General features: G+C 42.6%; 1 pseudogene; it reads left to right on the top strand.

Moving 5' to 3' along the window:
• Positions 1-13,985: 13,985 nt before the first annotated feature.
• On the top strand, positions 13,986-14,777 carry LOC125523148 (pathogenesis-related protein PRB1-2 pseudogene; annotated as a pseudogene).
• Positions 14,778-16,478: the final 1,701 nt, after the last annotated feature.

Raw genomic sequence — 16,478 nt, forward strand, 5'->3', positions numbered from 1 at the left:
CTACCTTATCGATGTTCGAGACCACAAGGACTCACGCACGTTGGAGGAGGAGACCCGCCGGCTGTGGAATATTGCTCATCTTCGGCCTTATTACACCTGAGCCACCGGATCTTGTGATGTATATATTTTGTCAGTGTATATATTATGATGAATATAATAAAGCCAGCATCCCTGATAATTCAGGGCCTCTGTCGTTTCATTTCTGAGAATATGAGTCTTTATTGTCACTTCATATGATCACTTGGGAGCTTCCTGCTTATTGAGCATAGCTATGACTACCCTCTTGATCCGGCTTGTACGCCATGATTACAAAATACTTGGGGGCCTCCTGCTCATTGAGCATAGCTATGACTACCCTATAATCCGGCTTATACATCTGGAATGAAATATTACTTGGGGGCTCCTGTTAATGAACAAGAGCTTTGTCGTCCCTTGTAATAGGCTTGGACGCCAGGTGTATTCACCAAAAATCCAGGTTATCCTACCTTTGTTTGCCTGCCACTCTGACCAGGTAATCCTGGAATGACTCGTCGTACTCTTGATAATCAATCTTATAAAGACCCTGAATTTGTGAAGGTTAAAATAGGCGATTGGTCATGTGAGGTCCGACTTGCGGGTTTGAATTAAGGTTTAAATCAGTGGCTATGCGGCCCTTGAATAACACTTGACATTGAGGCTTGGCGGCCTATGAATGCCTTGTTTTCTAATTTATATTTGCTTTAAATATTTTTTGAGATTTATCTTTTGTTGCCATATTGATATATGGTTGAAAAAATTGATTAGAGCCATGTTGCCTTAATGGTTCATATATGAATCTATCCGGCGTTTTGTTAACCCAGCCTGGCTTTGGACTTTAAGTTGCCAGTGTATGATGATTATGTGCTTGGAGTACTGGCTCTAAGCTTTGGGATGTTACCCCTTACTGCATGATGCATGATAAGCCGGCAGTATGAACAAATATCACAGGTATGATATTTATTTTGTTGTGATTATATGAGGTTTTTGATAAACCAGCCGTGGTTATGGACTATTTAGTCATCAGTGGTTTTTATATGAGGCATTCTGACCCGCCCTAGGGTAAACCGCTAGGGCACCTGTTATCTGCTTATGTGCAGGAAAACAGGCTAAGTATGGTCTGCATAATTGATGGTATTATGAGCATAAGTGGCAGATCTTCAAATAATGGATCGGCAGTGTTATGCAAATAAAACATGCACGATGGCATGGCAGATCATTGTTTTAACTAGCCTATTACAAGGCACCTGGCGGCCCAAAAGGATAAGTGTTTTTAGACATAGCATCCAAATGCTATGGCTGGTAAACCGGGTCATGAATTCAAACTTCTAGTCTTGACGGGTTGAAGCCTCTGGGTCATCCTGCGCTTCTTCTTCATCTCCTTGATCCATTGGCTGGAAGTTAGGCGTAGCCCAGTTGATACCGGTCAAAGCTCTAAACACAACCTCATCATCGATAAGATTTGATGGATCAATGTCAGGAGCGAAGGTGTGCTTACGAGTCAGTGGGATGAGATCCACCTCTTGATGAACCACCTTCTTGTTATCAGCATCATAAGCCGCCTGGTATTGAGAGAGATTTGTTTCTTCGGCCAGCTTGCTTTCTAACGGATGCATTTCCCTTGCTGTTTGTGCAAAATCATCAGCACTGAAGGAAGACCCGTCTTCTTTCACACTGGGGCAACCGTTGGCTAAATCTTCTAGATCAAGATCTGCTTGCCATGCATTTACCCAGCTTAAGGCAGTCATGGCGCCGGCTCTGGTGGCTGCTCACTTTAAATCTCCAATCCTTTGGGGTAGCACAGATAGCCTCTCTAGTGTTTCCTTGATGAGGGTGGGCGGATGCTTCTTATGAATAGCAGCAGAGATTGTCCGTTGAGCGCAAGTGTATAGCTGTTCTACCAGAGTATAGACATCCTTACGCTTGATGCGCATGTCTGAACCCAACTTGGCGCTTTAGGAGCCTACATCAGTAAAGTTATTGGTAAACCGGCAGATGATTATGATATACTGTTAGTGCAAAGGAAGGTACTTACCGAAGATGGCCGATGTCATGTTGTTAATTTGATGCTTTAAACCGGACAACTCGTCAGTTATCGGTTTAAGGGCTGCTTCGGCATCCTCCGCTCTTTTTAGTAAAGCTGCCTTCCCAGTCTCACAGCCGGTTCTATCAGTGATGAAGCTCTGTTTCAACTGTTCAATGTTCTCCAATGCAGTCCTCGGCTCTGATTTGGCTTTTGAGGTCTCAGATTTTTGAGTTTGAATATTGGCCCTCGGGTCATTGAGTTGGGTCTCCTTTTCATTTAGTTCAGCCTGCGACATGAACGACATGGAAGGTATTATGATCATTTCTGAAAGTCCCAAGCATAATACAAGTATTTTCCTTGGCACTTGGGGGATAATGCCTATTGCTCTTTTAAAGACAAGTTTATATCATGACCCGGGAAAAATGATGTGATCCGGTTGATAAAGGCTACATAGTTGGATTCTTTTTCAGCCATGGTGATAAGTCCCACTTTATTCATGCTGATTAAGCCGGCCCTTGGGGGCTACTAGTGCAAAGTTGACCACTGCTAATTTGAAGTCCCGGCTTAACCTGATAGTTTAAACCGGCCCTTGGGGGCTACCAGTGCAAAGTTGATCACTGTTAAATTGAAATCATGGCTTAACTTGATAGTTTAAGTCGGCCCTTGGGGGCTACTAGTTTTGATTCTCATATATTTATGACTATCTAAAAGTCTACTATATATTCACTGCTATCATATCCAGTAGACTTGTCGGTTGATATATATATATATATATATATATATATATATATATATATATATATATATATGGAGAAGATGATAATGTTTACCTCAAAACGCTCCTTCATCAAGTTGACCAGGCCGGCTTCAAAGTCACGGCTGGTATAAAGGCGGTTTAAGTAACCGGAGTGAATCTCCTGGGCGCTGAACTAGGCATAGATTTCCAAGTCTACCTTCCACTTGCCTTTATCAGCAGCAGTAAATTCTTCCTTGGCGCTATTCTTGGATAAGGCAGTAGGGTTACCCGGCGTTGTATAACCAAGCCCGATAATGATGACATCATCAGCTTTTTCTTCAGCGGGCTTGATGGGACTGGGCGGCTTAGTGATGACCGGCTCAACGTCTAAATGATCTATATGGTGACGGCGTGCTCTTCTGGCGGCGGGTCATCAATGGTAGCTTTAGCGGTTTGACGAGAGGCCTCTGGCAATTGTTTTTCCGTCTTAGAAGGGTTCGAGTCTTCAGCCGGCTTGTTTAGTTTCGCCTTCTTGCTGGGCTTGGCCACGCCACTGAAAATAAGAAATACAAAGATGTCAGCATATCAATCAGGCATGAAGTTTCAAATGATTAAATATTTCTTACCCAGGAGCAACTTTGAAGGTCGGAATCTGAGTTCTAGTTGACTCGCCAGATGAGGAGTGAGATGTTCCCTGATAGTTTGAATCAGATGGGTTAAGAGGTTGTTGAAAAAGACTCGCCTTGGGATAAGCTAAGTCGGGAATGTTTGAAACCTCCGGTCCACGCTTGCGAGGCACTGGTGTGTTAGGTTAACCAAAGGAAAGAATTATGTCGCCGCTGTTCCGAGTTGTGCGGCGAGCTTCATGTTGCTACTTCTTCAAAATAAAGTGGGGGTCCAAGTAAGCTAAAGGGTGAGAAAATCTTACTTTCTGGCTTGCATGTCGAGTTTTCTATGTTGGCCGAGGTTCTAAGCCGGAGGAAAGAGTAATTACATCTTCATCATCTGCACGGTTGGCCTCTGCATCATCCTGATAATGGTCATTGTCAATAAGATGTACAAAGAATGAACCAAGGGAGTCAAGTTCTACCTCCGACTCGTCATCATCATCATCATCATCATCATTATTATCCAAGTTGAATAACTCAGTGGGATTGGTCTTCTTCTTGGCAGGCTTTTTGATAGCTTTGCTCTTTGTCCGAGTTTTCCTGGTCGGCTTATATTGCAGCTTCTTAGTCCAAAAAGGTGAATCGGCCTGCAAGATGTTAAATAGGTATGAAAAAGCAACCTGAGTGAAGGTGCAATTCAATGGTGAAGTTGGTGAATAACTTATAGTTGGTGGTTTGTTAAGAATGCAGAGGGATTCAATCCGACTTTACTGCAGTCTTCCAAGCTCTCATTTAACAGAGATTTGGTCATATTAATGATGTCTTCGTCAGTCAATTCAATCTGACAGTGGCACTGAGGATCTGATAACTCGCTGGTGTATTCATGCATTAAGCCGGGACGGTGGCTTAGAGGCAAGACTCTCCAGGCGACCCAGCATCGAACCAGATCAATTCCAGTCAAGCCGTTGGCCATCAAGGCCTGAATCTTTGAAAAAACTAGCATATACTTCTTTCGCACTGCTATAGTAATGCGATCTGGAAGAGGATGCATGTTGCTAAGTCGGCTGGCACGATAACCTGGCAGAGGATTTTCCCCTTTTGGAGAAGTGTCTTTGTAAGAAAACCAGGTTTGGTTCCAGTCTTTGAGATGACTGGGCAATGTGGCAGCTTGGAAAGTGGCTTATTTCCGTCGTTGTATGGAAATGCCGCCTAGCTCTAGGCTGGGCCCATATGTGAATTCGTTCTGCCGGTTTAAATAATAAAACTCCTTGAATAGTTCTACGGTGGGCTCCTATTGAAGGTACACCTCGCAGAATACTTGGAAGTTGTGGATGTTTGAAACGAAGTTTGGACCGATATCTTGTGGATGGAGCTTGAAGAAATGCAACACATCACGAAAGAATTTTGAGCCGGGAGGGCTGAAGCCCCAAAGCATATGATCAATGAAGACAACTACTTCACCATCCTTGGGGCTCAGGAGGAGTTTCAGTTCCTGGGACCCTCCAATGGATGACATCCTTTTTGGCCAGGACGCATGTTTGAACATATTCATTCAAGTCTTCCTCGGTGACCCGAGAAATGACCCAGTTGCAGGCAGTGACAGTTTTGCCCATTTGGAGATTGAAAGCCTAAAAGAAAGAAACATTACCGATTTAAGACTACATTGTTAGACTTAGACCGGACCATGGCTTCAAAGGCAAGGTGCTATAAACGGCTGACAGGTTAAGCCGGAAGATGGACATTGAAGTACGTAGATATTCATATTAGCGGCTTAAAAGGGGACTAATGGTACCTACTGGATTAAGGTTTCTACTATTAAGCCAGACAGAGTTTAAAAGTCAAGTGTATTGTGCAGAGCCAAATTATGAGGATGAATAAGCAAGCATGGTTAAGCCGGGGAGTATTGTCGGGTTATGCAGGCTATAAAGCATATGACGGCAGTTTAAGCAGGGCCTAATGTTATATGGTGGATCACGGTTTACGGTATAAGCCGCCATGGCAGTTATGGTACTTCAAATCTATCAGTGAAAATTTTGCTAAGTGATGGACAAACAGATTTCATAGACTAGAGCTATGGTTTTGGATCTACAAGCAGTTCAGAAAAGACAGTAAATTCTAAACCTAAGGTGGCGGCAGCAGAAAAGTTCATGTGCTCCGATGGGATTTTCTATGGAGAGGAAGTATTCTGATGTTAAAAACGAATGCTAAACTGCTACTGCATAAGTTTCATATCATGTTCAGATCAAAGGCTACTGAACTAAAGGAGAAGACGAAGAATGGTGAAGAACACCGATGAACAAGGCTAACCCTAATGCAGATCTGAGGTTGAAGGAGATGAACACTTATGGTTGCAGATGGACTGCGGTGGAGCGTCGACGTTCTCTGGACCCGTCAGGTTGATGCAGCGGCCTGAGTTGGTGCAGCGGATGGAGGACGATGGCGGCGGAGCTCGAGGCTGCAAGGGAGTCGTGAGAGGAAGACGAAGACGAGGAGGCAAGGGGGGAAATGAAAAGGACCCCGCCCCAATTTAGAAGGGGATGGATACAGGGCATGCACAGGAATCGAGGAGGCCGAAATCATCATGTGTCTATATGGACGCCTCGATTTTTGGATGATCATTAAGATAAGGATCAGTTAAAGATGTTTTGGGCCTCGTGCGATGTTAATGCGAAATGACATCATGGCGGGTTAAGGAAATTCTATGAGCTGACATCATGGCGGGTTACAGCAAATTTGTTAAAAGGACGATGCAAGATTTGACAAGTTAGGTATTGAAGATTGATGTGAACAAAGTTCAGATCAACCTGGGGCCTAATGTTGGGGATATAACTACTGGGTATGAACCACCCATGAGGGGCCGGGTCATACCACTGGCGACTTATCAATGAAGATGGCGGGTCATAGCAAGCCCATTGACGGCCCAAGACCCAGAAGCGACTTGAGGCCCAAGTGGATGAGCCTCCATATGTATAACTTGTATTATAAGCCAAGCTTAGTTAGTCACCGAGCCGGACACGTTGTGTATGAGCCGGCCGGGACTCTGTAAGCCGCCGGGCATCAACCTGTGTATATAAAGGGGTGACCCGGCAGTGGGTCAACTCAAGTAACAAACAATCGAGAGCTAGCTAGGTCAAGCGTATTCGCTCCCTAGTAATCAAAACCCTAGCAATACAACACAATGCAGGAGTAGGCTTTTACCTTGTTGAGAGGGGCCGAACCTGGGTAAACTCTCTGTGTCATTTGTCCCGTTTAACCCCTTCAAGCTAACCTAGTCGCGATGGCTCCACGACTAAGTCCTTGCGCTAGGACATCTGTCGTGTCAAGTCCACGACAGTAAAGTTGGAATACAGTAGGTATAATGCAATAATAAAATATGAATGGGTTTGCAACAGTACTTAGAGTGGTGATTTGCTTTATTATACTAATGGATCTCATTAAGGTTTTGTTAAGTTTTGTGTGATTGAAGTTTTCAAGTTTTGGGTGAGATCATGATGGATGAAGGAATAAGGAGTAAGAAGAGTCTAACGTTGGGGATGTCCATGGCACCCCAAGTTAATATTCAAGGAGAACCAAGCAACTAAGCTTGGGGATACCCCAGAAGGCATCTCCTCTTTATTCTAACGACCATCGGTATTTTACTTGGAACTATATTTTTATTCGTCGCATATCATGAGTTTTACTTGGAGCGTATTATATGAGTCTTTGCTTGTTTTGCTTTTTAGTTTGTCACAAGTATCCTTGCTAGACACGCTATGATTTATTAGAACTAGTGGTTGGGGCGCCACCCTGTGGTGCCGCTTGAGAGAAAGTTGTCTGCATGTTTTCATTTAGAAAAATAGACGGAGTCCTCGCCGCCATATAGAAAAGCATTAAAAATCCTCACCTCCATCTAGAAAAAGAAGTAAGAAAGAAAAGAAGAAAATAAAAATCATCAACGCAACCTACCAGCGAGTGCCACTTTGCGTAGCCCTTCATTTTTTTAAATGTGTGGGGTCATCACCTCCATCTAAAAAGGAAAAAAACATTAAAAAAGTCCTCACCTCCATCTAAAAATAATATCTCAAAAGGTTTTTTTACGGTAGCCAACCAGCCTGCGCCACGTGGCATAGTTGGTTGGCCGCCCTTCACGCGATGCTTAATGGGTTTAATTGCTCTTTATACTTCACTTAATTTTTTAATTTTTTGAGCCATGGAATTTTTGTGTTTAATATGTTTGAATAAATACTCTCATGCTTCACTTCGATTTATTTGAGAGTTAGTAATTTTAAAGAAATTCTCTCATGCTTCACTTATATTATTTTGAGAGATGAAAATCTTTATGCTCATGTTCTTCACTTAAATTTATTTTGAGCTTGTCAAAAGCAATTGCAATATATGCAACTAGTCCCAAAGTGATAGATCTTCAAGAGGGATATAATAAAAACTTTCATGAAGATCATTGGACAAATTAAAATTGATTCCTTGTAATAGTTTTGAGATATTATGATAGTGATATGTGATTCATGTTGGTGAGTAATTATGCTTTAGTAAGAATATTGGTGTTAAGGTTTGTGATTCCGTATGCAAGCACGAAAGTCAATAGTTATACAATGAAATTACATCCTACTTGTGGTGCATTATTTGGTGCCCAATGTTAGATCATGTTTTCTTCATGTTTTTGGTTTTCCAGAAAACCAATATCTAGGGAGGTCAAATTACATTGCCAATTAAACACGGCTTTTTTCGGTCGACGAAGGACCCATGAAGCTTAGGGAAGGAACGAGAGGAGCCGTAGGAGGTCACACGGCCATGTGGCGCGCCCCAGGCCTAGGGTGCACCACTAGGGCGTGTGGGGCTCACCTACACCGCCTTACATTGATTTCACCGCCATATAATGTATAAGTACTGAAACATTCCGCCATATTTTTAGAAACATTTTACTACCACCACAAGTTCCTATTTTGCAAAGGTCCAATCTGGGGGCCTGTCCAGAGCTCTGCCGGAGGGGGAATCCACTGCTGGAGGCTTCTTCATCAACCTTGCTACCTCCATGACTATGTATGAGTAGTTCTACTAGGACCTTGGGGTCCATAGTAGTAGCTAGATGACTCTTTCTCACATTTGGATTTTCAATACCATGTTCTCGTGAGCTGCCTTACATGATTGGGATCGATTTTATGTAATTCTTTGATGTGTTTGTTGGATATGATGAACTGTCACTTTATGATCAGATTGTTCATTGAAATCAATTGAAATCTTGAGGTTTCCTTGCATGCTCCTCGATCTATCTATCTTCTTTGGCCAAGTTAGATGATGTTGTCACTAAGGATAGATGGTGGTGTCTCATCATATTGATTGATGTTTTACCGCCTACAAATTGAAGTAAAATGGAATGAACCACCAGAAGTAGTCGTAATACCTATCGATGGTCGAGGATGTCGACTTGCGGCAACCAGTAGGAGCTACAAGAAAGTAGATCTACAGGATCGCAGCAGAAAGTAAGAAGACCAAGGGAAGAGATTAAGCATAAAGAAGATACGATATGTGTCTAGTCCGCAACCCAAAATAAATGTTGGGTAACTCGGAGTACCTAGTTGGATATGCCCACGAATAAAATATAATGTCCAGGCCAGCACGTTTCAAAAGCAGAACACAAAATATTACAGTATAAATCTTCACCTAATAATAAAGCACGAACAATTTATGCCCGCACACCCGTCGTGACATTTTTGCAAAAAAAACCTGCTATTTTATGTATTCAACCCGCAATCCCCACTTAAGTCACAGCCCGAACACTTATTTTACATGTTTTCAAAAACACCCCTGAGCTAATAGATAATTCATCCGCGGATCATATTTAAGTCAAACAAATGCTTTTTTAAATTATCCATATCTTTTAAACCGTAACTCCTATTTTAACATGTTATATATGAAATTTGATTAGAAAAATATTTAGAATAGGAATATGATGTTATTTTTATCCGTTACATATTTTTAAATATTTTTTAAAAGATATTTAAGTTAAACAAATACGTCTTTAAATTATTCGTACATTTTAAACCGTAACTCTGATTTAAACATGTTATATATGAAATTTGATTAGAAAAATGTGTATAATATGAATATGATGTTATTTTTACATGTTAAATATTTTAAAATATTATTTTATTTTGGAAGCAAACTTATAATCTATAGCACACGATCCGTTTTTCTTTCGTACCAGCGGCGATCCGGATTGCAAATAAACACCCACTAAAACCATATACGGAAAAGAAGACATCGATAACTACACATGCATACCTCGGAAAAACCTTCTGAAGAAAAACAACAGATTTCGCATCGCAAGAGTGAGAGAAAGCGAGAGAGAGAGGGGGGGGGGGAGGGAGGGAGGAGAGACGCATTAGGATTAACCACATTCAAACATGTTTTGGTTTGTGTGAACACTGAAGCCACCGCTGACGAGGGTGAGAAAGAGGATAAGAGGCAACACAAATATGATGCCTCGCTAAAATAAAAAAGATGGACCTACTATTGTCTTGAGTGATGGTTGTTGGGTTAAGAGCGTGTGTTATTTTTTCTTCCGTTGCAACGCACGGGCTCTTTTGCTAGTTTCTTCTAAAAGAACTTGATTGAACAAACAGAGTTAACCATAGGAGCCCAAATGAAATCAAAGCTTAGGGAAGTCATTGTAGTTGGAAGAACGAAATGTGTTAAAGAATTACTTATTTACCAAACTCATCAGACGGTTTCATAAGTTCATATTTGATCGTACGGGTACTGCTTTCTTGAATGTAAAGATAGATTTCTCATAGATGATAGCATGCATCGCAAGGCGGTAGAAAGTAGCGAAAACACAATGTATAGTATTCATGGAAAGGGATGGAATGAACTTGGGAAAGGACATAAGAGGATGAACTGATGAGTATAAATAAAATAAGGGGAAATACTCCATTCGTTCCCTTATACAAGGCCACTTCATATTTTAATATCTAACTTTGACCGTTACTTTTACCAATAGAAATGGTAGTATACCACAAAAAGTATGTCATTGGATGCACATTTTAAAGAACTTTGCAATGATATGTGTTTTATGACATCTAATCCATATTTTGTTGACCCAGATTATAAGTTAAAGTTTGACACAAAAAACGAAGTGACCCTGTATAAGGGAATGGAGGGAGTAAATGAAATGGAAGAAGAAGCAATAGCGAACAAAGAAAATTAGAAGGTTGAAAGGAAAACACGGGTATAGGAATGGACAAGCAGTAGATGAACATGTGAATGCGGAAGAAGATGAATAGTGCTCCCTTTGTTCGAAAAAGCTTGTCCTTCAAATGAATGTATCTTGTACTAAGTTGATGTTAGATGCATCCATTTGAGGGACAAGCTTTTTCAGACGAAGGGGGTATGAAATAACTGCTAAAACAGAACGGGGTGACGAAGCATAAGAGACACGGCCATAAAAGTACATGTGAAGGACATATTTGTACAGAAAAATCATGTATATCGTCTCGTATTCACACATTTAAGAATTTCCTTCCATGTTTCAACGAATTTCCATGAAAGACACGTGCACATATCACAACGCACATCAATGGCGATAGGCGTTTCCACATGTGCGTGCCCTTGCAAATTTTCGTTGTATTGTATTGAGTCCAAACAAAAGCTGGTTAGCCACCGGGTAACGTGTGAGAATTGAAGTTGTGCTGATTGACCCAATTCATCTAGCATGATTGTGTAATGACTTTCTTATTGAATCATGAGGACCCACTATATTGCCTTATCCTGATTTCCATTTTGTGCCAACACTCAGACCACAACCATTACAGTTATTGAATTTTATTTTATTTTTGAAAATATGGTCCAAAAAATCTGAAATTTGGCATGGTGTCATAATATGGTTGTCGTATTCTCTTAGCCAACTTGACGCAACTTGTATGCATTAACTGACCTCATAGGCATTTTCAATATCGCCCATAATTACCCCCCTATGTGTATCTCACGGTTTCAATCGCGGCCATGTCACGAAGGATTGCTCATCGCACACGATTTTTTTTTGTCGAATCATGTGCGATAGTACGTCACACATATTTGTGTTCTATAAGTATGTACCAGTATTCGGTGAACGAGTTGGCACAAATCACAAAGCTTGACTGAGAATATTCATCCACAATTTTCCCATGTCCACAAGCATATAGTACATCCGGAAGAAAATTGCATTCGTCCATACCAAGCGGGAAAATGAAGACTAGCCATCTGTGATGACAATTGGCTAATTTCGAATGCAGCTGATCATGCTCAAAAGTCTACCATGCATGGTTCATCCGTTCATTAATTTACAAACAGTTCACTCAAAATAAACATGAACACCATGCATGCATACAAACACCGCACCGCCACCATTGTTGTGATGATCTTGGCCTCGTGAGGAGGAGGCAAAGGAGCTCGACAAGCCAAAGACCTCCACCAGGTGCGTGCCGACAACCATCCGGGCTGTCTTGGCCACGGGGGCCGCCGCTATCGCCAAGGCTGTGTCAATCATCATCGCGCTCTTGCCAAGGCTGCCGCCAGGTGAGAACAAATGATTATGAGGTAGCATCTTCTTGAAACTTTTACCGTAGAGAAGTGTTAGAGTAGATAGCTTACATTATTTTAAGATCTAACAGCATGTTATAATGTGTGATGTCCTGTAGTTATAATATTTCTTAAAGAAACGATACAAAGTAAAACTTACAGTTTTCTAGTTACTAGCAAATATGCCCGTGCGTTGCAACGGGAAAAAAGAATAAGCATATGAAATATGCTCAGTGAGTTCAACCGTCTTTAATCATTGATAGAACTTCCACAATGTGAGTTGATTCTAAGTAAATCCATATGAACCCATTAAACCTTTGCACATTATGGATCCGACCAAAAGCGCATTATCAACTGGGTCATTTGAAATATTATGGGAAATTAATGAATAAAGGCTAACTTTTTTCGTGATAAATAGCACAAACTAATGAAAATATTAACACGGATGTTAGTTATCCATCATCTCTCAACTTGAAAAAAAATGGTGCGGCATGTCGGTATGTTCGACCAGACCCGAGGGAGACATTAGATCAATCAAAAATGCTTTCCTCCTTCGTGCCGTATTGTCCACCTATAGTGTTTCCACATCTCTACATTCCGATGCCGCAAGGGTCAAATGCAGAGCTCCTCAAGCTTTCTGACTTTCAGAACAGAAGCAAGGGTTCCCATCAACAAAAATAAATATATATCATAATAAAATCATTGTTATGAAGGATGAAAATGTGCATCTATATTACTTCCCTTATAGCATCAGAAGTCATTACCTCTAAAAAAACCATCAGAAATTCAAAACAAAACAGTAATGCATGGCCCAACTAAATCAGCCACACACATGGGGCAGCCCTTTATTTTAGGTTCATGGGGCATCCGGTACACATGGGGCATCCTTTTTTTACGTGCATGGGGCATCCTTTTTTTTCGTGCATGGGGCAGCGATTGTGCGGAGATTAGTATTTTGCATTTAAAGTGAGCAGCAGTCCGGTCTGCCTTTCAATTTATTTATTTAGTGAAAATCCGCTTGTCCTATAGTATAGAAGAAGTTTCCTTCGCTCAACCAAAGTTGTTGGTTGGGTGAGTTGGTTACCTGCTAAGGTCAATTCCTGGCCACCATGGTTTGAGGCAACATTAGCGTAGGTTTTTTTTTCTTTTTTAAACAAAAGCGGAAACACCTCTTGAACGGACGACGTACAAAACCGATCTGATGACAAAAAATAGTGGAGAAACAATCGTCCTTTTTATATTAGGTAGAGATATGATGCTTGTATTGACTTAATGTCGTATCTAGAGAATACGAGTGTCATAATTACACATCCGACATCTGCATGACTATAATATATACAACCAACAGAAACACACACGTGAAAAAGAAAATGTGAGCTCGATAAGCCGTAACCACCTTCGGTTGTGCGGCTCACGAACGACGTCAAAGACAACGCTACACCTTGGGCTCGCGCTGGGGCCAAGGCGCCTGGCTAGCTGATCACTGAGACGTAGGTTTAGTAGTTGGGCCGCGCTTGCCCTTCTCATGCGCTCTTCTATGCCTTGCATGCCGCCTGCATGTTCGTCCTTGCGAGGCTGTTTTTATAATGACTGCTATAAATCCTCTTCTACCAACACAATAATACACAAGTCTATTCTGTATTCGTGAGAGAAAAAAAAGCCACAACCACCGATAAGCCACAGTAGGCAGTAGCGACGACGCAAGCATATTTTGCCACTTGCCCTAGCCGCCCAAGTGGATATACGCTTTTGAACATCGCCCGCCCAATGAGGTTATGATCTAGACATCTAGTTCTAGATTACTGTAAACCCAACTGCCCAAACAAATCGACCAATGTATATCGGGAAATCGCATTGAACCACTCGTTGTCAGAAGTAGTATGCATATGTACTGGAAATAAAAGGAAATTGTCCCACTTGTAGCTAGCAAGTCATGAACTCGTGATACATGCATCTAATTATTTTTTCCGGCATCTTCTTGCGGATCCTTGAAATAGATACCCAAGCAGTTCAAAAAAAAGAGATAGCCATGCATTCTTTCCACGTCCCCAGGCTACAAATACCGGTCAAATTCCAGCACTCTTCATCAATCTCGAGCCACCTACTAGCTAGTCATGGCATCTTCCAAGAGCAGTCTTGCAATGTTCGCACTGGCCATAGTCATGGCCGTGGTGGCTGACGTCTCGGCGCAGAACACCCCGCAGGACTTCGTCAACCTGCACAACCGCGCCCGCGCCGTGGACGGTGTCGGCCCGGTGGCGTGGGACAACAACGTGGCCAGGTTTGCGCAGGACTGGGCGGCGCAGCGCGCCGGCGATTGCCGGCTCCAGCACTCCGGCGGGCCGTTCGGCGAGAACATCTTCTGGGGTTCCGGGCAGTCGTGGACGGCCGCCGACGCGGTGAAGCTGTGGGTGGACGAGAAGCAGAACTACCATCTTGACAGCAACACCTGCGACGCCGGCAAGGTGTGCGGGCACTACACGCAGGTGGTGTGGCGCAAGTCGACCCGCATCGGCTGCGCGCGCGTGGTCTGCGCCGGGAACCGGGGCGTCTTCATCACCTGCAACTACAACCCCCCGGGCAACTTCAACGGCGAGCGCCCGTTCGCGTTCCTCACCCTTGACGCCGAAGCCAAGTAGTACGTGCGTGTGAGTGTGATCATACATGCATACGTACGTGCATGTGTTTATGTTTGTGTGGTTTGAATATTTATACGTCTACAAATGTTACGTACGTACGTAAATAAGCACACATTCCGGCCTACATGTATCCATGCGGCTCTGTGCAGCGTGTAAATGTAATCATATATGTTCTACGTCCATGCAAACATCTTTACTTTTGTTTTGTTGTTCAAAACTTGGACCTAGCCAAACAAATTGTGAACCCCTGAAAAAAATGATACCCCTCCGTCCTATAATATAAGACCACTACTGTCAAAAAATGTTTTACATTATGGAATGATGGGAGTACGTTACACACAAAATTTGAATATGTGTTCGAAGATAAGAACCCGTAATTCTTGAAATAGGATTTCGCCCCATTTTATTTATAGATAAAGCGAACACCATGACCATACAGTAAATTCAAGTGTGAAAATAGAATACCCTGTTGGTGCAACATCACAAACTCGACAAAGGAAAATATAAAATAAATGGGGAAAAAGACCACCAAGTGGTCGTAGTCTCGGGGGGCGGGGGGGGGGGGGGGGGGGGGGGGCACTGAGGCAAGTTGGTGAGCGGCACCATGCATCGCATCCATCATAAGGCCCAGCCGATCGCGGTCGCACTGTCTATACAACAGGTGACAGCGTTGTAAAAATGCAAGAAATTTAAAGATTAAGTCAGATGTCCTCCTAAGAAAGACATGCTCAATCACCATCTTATTGTACGTACTCCACAAAATCCATGCTAACGGTTCAAACATCAGCCAGAAGAGGTGCCTCATACTGCCACCTGGTAGGCACGGGTCTGAAGGAACCCTGCAAGGTCCAGGGTTTCAAGGACAAAACTCCAAAGAACTCTAGACATTGTCCAAAAGAAATGATGTGGTCCTCGTTTCCAGAACGCCAAAAAAAGGACACAACCCTTCCCAAGGTCATGCCTCTTGATCACCTCTTCCCAGCAATTGTCAAACACAATTTTTTATCTTTTCAATGTTAAGTGCGATTTCCAGAGCGGATTGGTTTAAGCAATGGTCAGACGCCAGCATAGGGCAAGATATGTTGAGTCGACAGAGAAAAAACCCGAAGATGCAAGATGCCATGATACGGTGTCCGGATAGTCCGCAAGAACTGGGACCGCCGCTCGCAAACTAGCCCACTTTACGGCCTCCACCTGGCCAAATGACCATCGGAACAAGATATTCCAATGGTCATTGTGGGCCAGTGAAAAAATAGTGCGCTATAGCGCCACTAATAGCACACCGTAGCATCGTGAGCAATATCTCGCTAAATAAATCAGTGTGCAATGTCTCGCTAATAGCACGATAGGGTCCGTCCACAAACTAGCCCGCTCTATGGTCTTCACCTGGCCAAACTATTGCTAGTGCATTATGATTTTCGGCTTTCCCCATTAATGTTTTGTACTTAATGCTCAATTTATCCAGCTGAATAGATAGAACTGATTCAATTGGTAGACGATAAGACTACCCATAGTGCGAGTAACATACTAGATGGTAACATCACACATATTTAGATAAAATAAATGATGTGGCAAGCATTTAATGAAGAACGAAAGACATGTGGTAACATAGCTAGTTACTAATAGTATGAGTAACATCACATATACCAAGATAAGATGAGTACTACACATATGTTACTCCTCACTATAAAGACAATAACATAGACTAGTAAGAGCATCTCCACTAGGGTCCCAAGACGCCCCCACCCCCCCAAGCCACTTTTTAGGCGTCGGCAGTAAAAAAAAAAGCGCCCAGCCACGCCCCAAGGCCTTGATTTGCGCCGATTTTGCCCAAAAATACAACCGGCAATCTCAGGCGAACCCCAACAACCTGGGGGCGCCGGCACTAACTTTTGCATGTA

This window comes from Triticum urartu, chromosome 7A (genome assembly GCF_056163025.1).
Source record: "Triticum urartu cultivar PI428250 chromosome 7A, HENAU_Tu73, whole genome shotgun sequence".
NCBI classification, from domain to species: Eukaryota; Viridiplantae; Streptophyta; class Magnoliopsida; order Poales; family Poaceae; genus Triticum; species Triticum urartu.